Raw genomic sequence first — 11265 nt, 5'->3', positions numbered from 1 at the left:
ATTCAATTGAATATGGGTTGAAAAGGATTTGGAAATCATTGTATTCCGTTTATATTTACATCTAACACAATTTCCCAACTCATATGGAAACAGGGTTTGTACGTTGCGGCCTCTTAGGGGAAAAATGTCCTTTCCTTTTTGGCAAAATATGAATGCCTTTAAAAGTGGCCTTCATTCTGCTACGAGGAGATAATAAACACAATGAAAGCACCCTGTGTTTTATCTATGCACTCACACACATACAGTGGGGCAAAAAAGTATTTAGTCAGCCACCCATTGATTGTCAATGGGTGGCTGACTAAATACTTTTTTGCCCCACTGTATATCACTATTAATGATGTCAGGAGGTACCAGTCTGTGGGGAGAGCGATGGAGGAGAATGTGTGTGCGCTAAATACACAAGTAAAATTAAGTTTCACTTTCATTTTTACTTCACGCTAAAGGCGGGCTGATGAAGGAGGACAAAATGCGGGGAAGAAGATAGCCATCTTTAGAGAGACTGCTTCGACCTCCTGATAGCTGGTTCGCTCTCTCTCCAACGCTGGTATCTCTGTTGTTTGTACTTACTCCTGTTTTGCAGAATAAATTGTTAAACGTCAGTTCTAGTCACCCAGAAACCCCGCCGGCTTCGCTGGGCCCGAGTTCATCTAAGATGGACTGATGGAAAGTGGAAAAGTGTTCTGTGGTCTGAGGAGTCCACATTTCAAATTGTTTTTGGAAACTGGACGTTACGTCCTCCGGACCCAAGAGGAAAATAATAATAATAATAATACCTGGGATTTATATAGCGCTTTTGAAAGTACCCAGAGTCGCTTTACATGTTAAAAATCCATCATTCATTCACACCTGGTGGTGGTAAGCTACTTTCGTAGCCACAGCTGCTCTGGGGTAGACTGATGGAAGCGTGGCTGCCAATTTGCGCCTACGGCCCCTCCGACCACCACCTATCATTCATTCAACATTCATTCACCGGTGTGAGTGGCACCGGGGGCAAGGGTGAAGTGTCCTGCCCAAGGACACAACAGCATGGTAAGAGGTGGGGAGCGAACCTGCAACCCTCAGGTTTCTGACACGGGCGCTCTACCCACTACGCCATGCCGCCCCAAAAAGAACCCTCCGGATTGTTATAGGCGCAAAGTTCAAAAGCCAGCATCTGTGATGGTATGGGGGTGTATTAGTGCCCAAAGCATGGGTAACTTACACATCTGTGAAGGCACCATTAATGCTGAAAGGTACATACAGGTTTTGGAGCAACACATGTTGCCATCCAAGCAACGTTCAGCAAGACAATGCCAAGCCACGTGTTACAACAGCGTCGCTTCATAGTAAAAGAGTACGGGTACTAGACTGGCCTGCCTGTAGTCCAGACCTGTCTCCCATTGAAAATGTGTGGTGCAATATGAAGGCTAAAATACCACAACGGAGACCCCGGACTGTTGAACAACTTAAGCTGTACATCAAGCAAGAATGGGAAATAATTCCACCTGAAAAGCTTCAAAAATGGGTCTCCTCAGTTCCCAAACGTTTACTGAGTGTTAAAAGGAAAGGCCATGGAACACAGTGGTAAAAATGCCCCTGTGACAACTTTTTTGCAATGTGTTGCTGCCATTAAATTCTATGTTAATAATTATTTTAAATAAAATAAGTTTCTCAGTTCGAACATTACATATCTTGTCTTTGCAGTCTATTCAATTGAATATAAATTGAAAAGGATTTGCAAATCATTATATTCTGTTTTTATTTACAATTTACACAACGTGCCAACTTCACTGGTTTTGGGTTTTGTTGATGATCATATCTGCTGTACAGATTTACTTAGAAAAGAGAAATGTTGGATACTTTTCTTGTTGCCTTATTTGTATTTGACTTTATTAAATATTTGGGTAGAATTTTATTTAAGAAAACCAAGTTTCTTTAAGTAATATATACATTTATTACAGCTGTTTATCTATTTTATGGAGGAATGTAGTTAACAATAGAATTATCACCCAATGTTATTCAAAAAAGTATTAATTTTGAATCAAGAATTGTTTTTAATGGAAACATTACTCCCAAGAATCTAATTGAATCGTGTGGTGTCAAAGATTCACAGCCCTACGACTTCTGGCCATAAGCAGTTATTTTCAGGTGGATCTGGCGTAATTACAAACGACGGAATGCAGGTATTTTGGCGTCTTTGTACAGGAAATATCTTCCAACCCGACTATTTGTCTCCTGCAGTGATGGTGTGACGGCAGCGCAGCCGAGAGTCCGCGATGCCACTGGTGGTGGATGCCGTGTGGGCGCTGTGGAGCATCACTGCCGGGATCTACGACTACTTCCACACCAGCGCCATGGAGGAGAGGATCCATACCCTGGAGAACGTGCTGTCCATCCACCAGTTTGTCATAGTGGGCCTGTCAGCGGGCCTCATCCTGCTCATGACGTACATACTCTGGAGAAAACACTAACCAGTTGAAGGGTGTATCGCCATGTACTAGCTTGAAGATGTGCACTGATGACCACTTAAAATCATCGTAACTGGTTAAAGACCAACAATTGTCGCTATTCTGTTTGCTAACATTACTGACATGGCCACTCGATTTTTAACAACAGAAAACGGAAACATTTGTCTGGCTGCTTCCATGTTTAGGAATGAAAGTTATTTTTGTCATGCTGAGCAGGATTATACCAGTCGGCAGCAGAATACGTTTTTGAAGTGCGACAATGTGTTTTTGTTGAGTGTTTTAACATTGAAATGTTTCTACCTAGTGTGCAATAGTTCTGAAAAACCACTGACATGGCCGCTTTGAAAGGGAATACTGTATGTTGGAAGAATAAACATCTATCAGAAATTATTGGGAGTTTTGTTTTTCCCAAAATGTTTCATTGCAATATTGGTCTAGTTGAAATGTGTTTCTGTCGACCAGTCAATCAATATGGACCTTTTCCTGGCTACTTATCTTCCACAGATCAACACTGAAAATATTCCAAAGTGTGTTCTTGAGCTGTTTTTCATGTTTGAAAAGTCATTGAGGCTACCTAAATATCACGTTAGGCCAGGAGTCAGCAACCCAAAACATTGAAAGAATATTGGACCCAAAATACAAAAAACAAATCTGTCTGGAGCCGCAAAAAATGAAAAGCCGTATACAAGTCTTATAATGAAGGCAACACATGACGTTTCTATATTAGCTATAATCAGTGTTGGGACTAACGCGTTACTGTAACGCCGTTAGTTTCGGCGGTAACTAGTAATCTAACGCGTTATTTTTTATATTCAGTAACTCAGTTACCGTTACTACATGATGCGTTACTGCGTTATTTTACGTTATTTTTTATGTAGTATCGGCTAGAAACAAGATCTGAGTGTGTTTTGTGGCAGCGCTGCGGTGGAAAATAAGAGGCGTACGTGCTTTGTGTGGGTGGGGGCGGGGGGGGGGACTCCCATACCGTAGTTGAGGAGCGCAGGGGGGGAGACGTTCCTTCGGGTCTAACAACCTTCACTTTACCCGGAAGTGGTCTTTACAGCTGAGGGTGAATGACGAGGCCGGCGGTTTGTTGCAACTTTGTGACTTTATTGGACGCAGCCATCCAGCAAGCTAGAGAGAGCACCTGCAAGCACTCACTGTCGCCGGTGCCTCACTTCTCTCGCCCACTCACTCACTGACGTCCCTCACCCACATGCTGTCATATCTTAAAGGGCCACACACACACACACACGCTCACACATAAACGCTACTATCATAACAAGACATCAAGGCGAAGCCAAGAGTCGATTTTTTTAACAAGGAGAAATTCTCAATACTTTTCTTTTGTCGAGCACAAAGAAAATAACATTTTAGTTAAATGTAAGTTGTGTCTTGGATCAAAGATCCTATCTACTTCAAGTTCAAGTTAAAGTGCCATTATGTTGCAGCTATTTAAAATAGTTTTGTCAATTTGTTCTGGCCAGAAACAAATTGGCCTTTGAAACATATCTTTGTCTTTGTGTTTTGTATGTAGACCACATTGTTTGTGTGTTGTATGTAGACCACATTGTTTGTGTGTTGTATGTAGACCACATTGTTTGTGTGTTGTATGTAGACCACATTGCTTAGCAGAGTTCAGTGATGCAAATGCATGTCAAGTTGATCAACACATTGTATTATTCTCCAGTGCAATAACAGTACTGAAATGAAGGCTAAAGGGCATTAATGGGAGCTTTTAAAAAAGAAAAGAAAAAAAGAAGTAACTAAATAGTTACTTTTCAAAGTAACGCATTACTTTTTGGTGTAAGTAACTGAGTTAGTAACTGAGTTACTTTTGAAATGAAGTAACTAGTAACTATAACTCATTACTGGTTTTCAGTAACTAACCCAACACTGGCTATAATAGCCTACTATCAAAATGACTGTGTTGCAGGCTGAAGTAAATCTTCGTTGACAGAAATGTTGAAATTTAATATTTATTCTACACATTTTTACAACATTAGAAACCATTAGTAAATCAGGGGCTACTCAGAAGGTGAGATAACTCCTGGAAATTACTGGCTTTTAATGGCCAAAGGTATTGATGTGTGTGTCCAAGTTAAAGGAAACTGCAGGCAGTCTTTTAATAGATTTATTACAATCTTTGGCAAGCTAGGTAATGTTTGCTGTGGTCTGGAACAACATGGCACACAACTATCAGAAATGTGTCATAAGACATGCAAAACTTAATTATATACAAAGAGGATAAAAGTAAAGGATATTAATTTAGCTCAAATATACCTACAAATAAGGCATAATGATGCAATATGTACATACAGCTAGCCTAAATAGCATGTTAGCATTGATTAGCTTGCAGTCATGCACTGACCAAATATGCCTGATTAGCACTCCAACAAGTCAATAACATCAACAAAGCGCACCTTTGTGCATTCACGCACAGCATAAAACGTTTGGTGGACAAAATGAGACAAAGGAGTGGAAGATTTTACATGTAAACAAACTGTTGCGTCACAGTCCACTCTATGGTGAGTTCAAGAACCGCCGAAATTAGTAGGACAAAACGATGTTCACCAAATACTCTCATCGGTGAAGAATACACACAAACATATTAAACAGTGGGCGTTCTAACAATTGGGAATGTTTGTGTCAGGTTTGTCTTCAAACAAAAACATACTAAAACAAGAAAATTATTTTCCCCCCATCTCTTTCTATTTTCAATCCTTTTTAAAAAAAAATGCTCCAAGGAGCCACTAGGGCGGCACTAAAGAGCCACGGGTTGCTGAGCCCTGCTTTAGGCCATCTTCATACATTATTTTGATTCCATTCATTATATTGAATGTGCTTCAGATAATCTTACAAAGTAAGGTCTACTGCATCCATACATTTGGAAGATATATACATTATTACGATTGGAATGTCCTCTAAAGCAGTGATTTTCAAACTGGTACGCCAATAAATATTGTAAAATAGTTCATTATTTAATTTATGTTTTAGTGTTAGTGTTCAAACTGTGTGTAACGTTATGGTGGCCAAAAATATTACATATACTTGATAAATAAAACCTCTGCCTTGTTTTTAATGAATACTTAGGCCAAGCAGCACGGTGGAAGAGGGGTTAGTGCGTCTGCCTCACAATACGAAGGTCCTGAGTAGTCGTGAGTTCAATCCCGGCCTCGGGATCTTTCTGTGTGGAGTTTGCATGTTCTCCCCGTGACTGCGTGGGTTCCCTCCGGGTACTCCGGCTTCCTCCCACCTCCAAAGACATGCACCTGGGGATAGGTTGATTGGCAACACTAAAATTGGCCCTAGTGTGTGAATGTGAGTGTGAATGTTGTCTGTCTATCTGTGTTGGCCCTGCGATGAGGTGGCGACTTGTCCAGGGTGTACCCCGCCTTCCGCCCGATTGTAGCTGAGATAGGCCCCAGCGCCCCCGCGACCCCGAAGGGAATAAGCGGTAGAAAATGGATGGATGGACTTAGGCCAAGTACCATGAATTGATTAACGTGGACCCCGACTTAAACAAGTTGAAAAACTTATTCGGGTGTTACCATTTAGTAGTCAATTGTACATAATAATACTGTGCAATCTACTAATAAAAGTCTCAATCAAAATCAATCAATCAAAGTATGCTACTGTATTTTAACTACTGGCTTGTTTTTAATGAATACTTAAGCCTGGTACTCTAGTGTATTTTAACCTCTGTCTTGTTTTTAATGAATACTTAGGCCTAGTATGTAACTGTATTTTAATGTTGGGCTTTATGGCGAGGACAAGTGTTTTCTGAGGTGTAACTGGGTGAGAAAAGTTTGAGAACCCCCGCTGGAGAGATGTGACGTTCCAGAACAAAATGAGTCGTTAAAGCGGCTCTTTTAAGTGAACGATGAGAATCGATTCACTGTTTGTTTGGGAGCAGTTTTTTATGCACATGCGGATATAGCCTAGTGTGGTGACCCAAACCATATAATGAGAGACATTCACCTAAGAGGACACTGTAGCTTTAAGAGAAGAAGCGGAGAGGGAGTTAGGAACTTCCGCTTCCGGTTGAGAGGTCGTTGTTGTTGTCGGATGTATGACATGCTATGTTGGAGCTAGTAAACTTCCTCGACTACGCTCACGTCTCCTGTCTCGTTGTTTACAAACTCCACATTGGTGACCCCGAGAATACGAACTACGAATACGAGCATGTCAGACAATGAAGGCGCTGACAATTTTGTTGACGCGGTACCCGCAGACGGAGTAGCTGCTGCTAACAACAACATGGCTAACGCGGTACCCGCAGGCGGAGTAGCTACTGCTAACAACATGGCTAACGCGGGAATCTACGCCGTTACTGTGAAGTTACCCGATTTCTGGCAGCATAACCCACGGCCGTGGTTTCAACACGTGGAAGCCCAGTTCCAGCTAAGGGGAATAACGCAGGATTCTACGAAGTACTTCCATGTAGTGGCGGCGTTGGACGCATCAACGACGGCGCGAGCGATGACACTGTTGGAGGCTCCACCGCCTGCTGGCAAATACGATGCTTTAAAGACTTTCCTCCTGAAGTTATTTGAGCTGTCGGAGCTGGAAAAAGCGGACCGTTTACTGTCCCTACATGGCCTTGGTGACGGGAAACCGTCTGAACTGATGGAAAAAATGCTGTCTGTGCTGGGATCAGCCGACCCGGCGTTTCTGTTTACACACATTTTCCTGAGGCAGCTCCCCGCACCGGTACGCACACCGATAGCCAGTTCTCCACTCGCCGCCTCCAAGGACTACCGTGCTTTGGCCGCTGAGGCGGACAGGGTTTTCCTGGCCAACCGGCAACAGTTTGTGCATGCCCTGCTGCCCCACCAGGCCGTCCCGCCACCTCCTGTGGATGACTATGTGGACACCGCGGCTGCGGTGACGGCTCGCCGCCAACCTGAAGACGGGCTCTGTTTTTACCATGCCAGGTTCGGGGCCAAGGCGAAGCAGTGTCGCAAACCCTGCAGTTACAGGATTCAGGGAAACGCCAGGGCCGGCGCTCGTTAGCGGCTATGGGCGCCGGCCGTGACTGCAAGCTGTTGTTCATCAGGGACTCCTTGTCGGGCCGGCGGCTGCTGGTGGACTCTGGTGCGCAACGCAGTATACTACCAGCACAAGCTGTGGACACGATGACCGGCAGCCACGGCCCCCAGATGGACGCCGCCAACGGCACCTCCATTCGGACGTACGGTGTCAGGCGCGTGGATGTTAGTTTTGGCGGCCGACAGTTCGGTTGGGATTTTGTGATGGCTGCTGTATCCACCCCGCTGCTAGGTGCGGATTTCCTCTGCGCGTTCAACCTGCTGGTGGATATTAAGAACTGTCGCTTGATTGATGCCGTCTCTTTTGCGTCATACCCCTGCACGCTTGGGGGGGCTGGGGCGTTGTGCCTCGCTAACACACTCGCCACCGGGGATCCATACCAACGCCTGCTCGCCGGTTTCCCTGGGCTCACCACGCCCACCTTTTCCTCGGCGGTGGCCAAGCACGGTGTGGAACATCACATCGCCACTGTGGGCCGCCCGGTTTACGCCCGGGCCCGACGCCTCGACTCGTCCAAGCTCGCAATAGCCAGGGAGGAGTTTTCGATGATGGAACGCCTCGGCATTGTCCGCCGTTCGGACAGCCCGTGGGCTTCTCCGCTACATATGGTTACTAAGGCCGGCGGGGGTTGGCGCCCTTGCGGAGACTTCCGTCGCCTAAACAACGCCACGACCCCCGACCGGTACCCCATACCGCACATCCAAGATTTCTCTTCCCACTTGGCGGGCGCTACCATCTATTCCAAAATTGACTTAGTGCGAGGCTACCACCAGGTACCGGTCCACCCGCGAGATGTCCCAAAAACGGCTGTCATCACACCCTTCGGGCTCTTCGAGTTCTTACGTATGCCGTTTGGCCTTACGGGGGCGGCGCAGACGTTCCAACGTCTTATGGACTCTGTGCTCCGGGACATGCCATTTTTGTTTGTGTACTTGGACGACATCCTTGTGGCCAGCGCGTCGGTGGAGGAACACATGACACACCTCAGGCAGCTGTTCGAGAGGCTTAGCGAGCACGGCCTCATCATCAACCCAGCCAAGTGTCAGTTCGGGGAGTCGTCCATCACCTTCCTCGGGCACCACATCACTCCGCAGGGGGCCGTTCCCCTGCCCGACAGGGTTGAGGCTGTCGCCGCGTTCCCCCGTCCCCCTACTGTACAGGCCTTGCAGGAGTTTTTGGGCATGGTGAACTTTTATAACCGTTTCCTGCCTCGTGCTGCACACGTCATGCGTCCCCTTTATGGGGCCCACCGGGGGAAGAAGTCTAAGGACAAGTTGGACTGGTCCCCAGAGATGGATGAGGCTTTTGAGGCTGCCAAGTCTGCGCTGGCCAATGCTGCGCTGCTAGCTCACCCGTCGCCGGCCGCCCCTATAGCCCTTACGACGGACGCCTCCGACTATGCCGTGGGGGCCGTATGTGAGCAGTGGGTGGCTGGTGGATGGCAGCCATTGGCGTTCTTCAGTAAACAGCTCCGGGAAAATGAGCGCAAGTACAGCACCTTTGATAGGGAGCTACTGGGACTTTTCCTCGCAACCAGACACTTTCGGTTCCTGTTGGAGGGCCGGCAGTTCACCGCTTTCGTGGACCACAAACCGCTGACGTTCTGCATGGCCAAAACTTCGGAGCCGTGGTCTGGGCGTCAGCAGCGCCATCTCGCGGCGGTCTCTGAGTTCACTACGGACATACAACATGTGTCTGGCAAGGATAACTTTGTCGCCGACTGCCTTTCACGGGCTGTTGTTAACTCCGTTCACTTGGGGCTCGACTACGCCGCTATGGCAGCGGACCAGGCCAAGGACGCGACCGTTCAGGACTACCGGTCGGGCCCTACGGCGCTGCGCCTGGAGGACGTGGCGTTTGACGCGGCTAACACTACCCTCCTCTGCGACGTCTCCACCGGCCAACCGCGACCCCTGGTGCCTGCTTCCTGGCGGCGCCGGGTTTTCGACACCGTCCACGGCCTTTCACATCCTGGGGTGAAGGCCTCGACCAAGATGGTGAGTGTCAAGTTTGTTTGGCCGGGGCTCCGCAAGGATGTTAGAGCCTGGGCCAGCTCGTGTGTGGCGTGCCAGCGCGCCAAGGTGCACCGCCATACCAAAGCCCCTTTGGCGCCGTTTGTGGTTCCAGAGAGGCGGTTCGACCACGTGAATGTTGACCTTGTGGGCCCTCTGCCTCCCTCCCGTGGTTATACCTTCCTCCTCACTATTGTGGACAGGGCTACCAGATGGCCGGAGGCTATCCCCTTGTCCTCGACGACGGCCGCGGAGGTGGCACGGGCGTTCATCGGCTGCTGGGTGGCCCGTTTTGGCACGCCTGGTGACATCACAAGCGACCGAGGCTCCCAATTTACCTCTGAGCTCTGGACGGCGGTTGCTGAGCACCTCGGGATGAAGATCCACCGCACTACTGCCTACAACCCGCAGAGCAACGGACTGTGCGAGCGGTTCCATCGGGACATGAAAGCAGCTCTGCGGGCCAGCCTCACGGACGGCGACTGGGTGGACCGGCTTCCGTGGGTCATGCTCGGCCTGCGTTCAGCCCCTAAGGAGGACCTCCAGGCATCCGCCGCGGAGCTGGTGTATGGCGAGCCTCTACGGGTTCCAGGGGCGTTCCTTCCGACTGCTACGGCTCCCTGGTCGCCCGCCTCTCACCTCAGTGTGTCCCGGAGCGCTGCTGACGCCTTCGTTCCCGTTCCGACGTCTCGACACTGCCTTCCCCAGTCCTACGTCCCCAAGGATCTGCCATCGGCGAAATACGTCTTCATAAGACACGACAGCCATCGGTCCCCGCTGCAGCCTCCATACGACGGGCCCTTCCGTGTCCTGGAGGCGGGGGATAAGAACTTTGTGGTAGACATGGGGGGCAGACCGGAGCGGGTGGCTATAGACCGTCTCAAGCCTGCTCACGTGGACATTGGGGAGTCGGTGCAAGTGGCCCTGCCGCCGCGACGGGGGCGCCCTCCTCAGTCGGCCCCTGCGCCTGCCTCTCTTCCGGCCCCAGCTCCACCGGTGGCTCGCGTTTCGGGCCCATCTGTTTCCCCTCCTGTCAAGCACAGCCGTTACGGACGGAAGGTCCTCCCCCCGGCCCGTTACCTGTTGCCCCATTGACTTTGCACTGTGTTGGTTACTGTTCATTTACTGCAGGGTCATGTTTTTCTGTTATGCAATTGCACTTTTTCTGTTTTGCAGGGTTTTGTGTAGGTGAATTCTGGGGGGGCCTGTGTGGTGACCCAAACCATATAATGAGAGACATTCACCTAAGAGGACACTGTAGCTTTAAGAGAAGAAGCGGAGAGGGAGTTAGGAACTTCCGCTTCCGGTTGAGAGGTCGTTGTTGTTGTCGGATGTATGACATGCTATGTTGGAGCTAGTAAACTTCCTCGACTACGCTCACGTCTCCTGTCTCGTTGTTTACAAACTCCACACTAGGCAATTGCCCACATTACTAGAAAATTAGTCATACGTTAATCAATTCAATAAAAAAAACAAAAACGTTTTTTTATTGCATTTATTTTAATCTTATCTATTTGAATTGGAATTCACTTTTCTGGTTCATTGTTCTGATGTGTAGTAGTTCCAGCGTAAACACACCAGGTAGGCTGGTAAAATGTTGTACTCACATTTATACTTTTGGTATTCATTAATGCATTTTATTCTTACTCATTATGTGTGTATTTTTTAATGTATTCTTACAAATGCTCTTATGCTAAAACGTTTTTCGGGCGGGTCTCTCCCTTAGAGATAGGGTGAGAAGCTATGCCATCCGG

Source organism: Entelurus aequoreus, linkage group LG06 (assembly GCF_033978785.1).
Source record: "Entelurus aequoreus isolate RoL-2023_Sb linkage group LG06, RoL_Eaeq_v1.1, whole genome shotgun sequence".
NCBI classification, from domain to species: domain Eukaryota; kingdom Metazoa; phylum Chordata; class Actinopteri; order Syngnathiformes; family Syngnathidae; genus Entelurus; species Entelurus aequoreus.
This window is presented reverse-complemented; position numbering follows the sequence as displayed.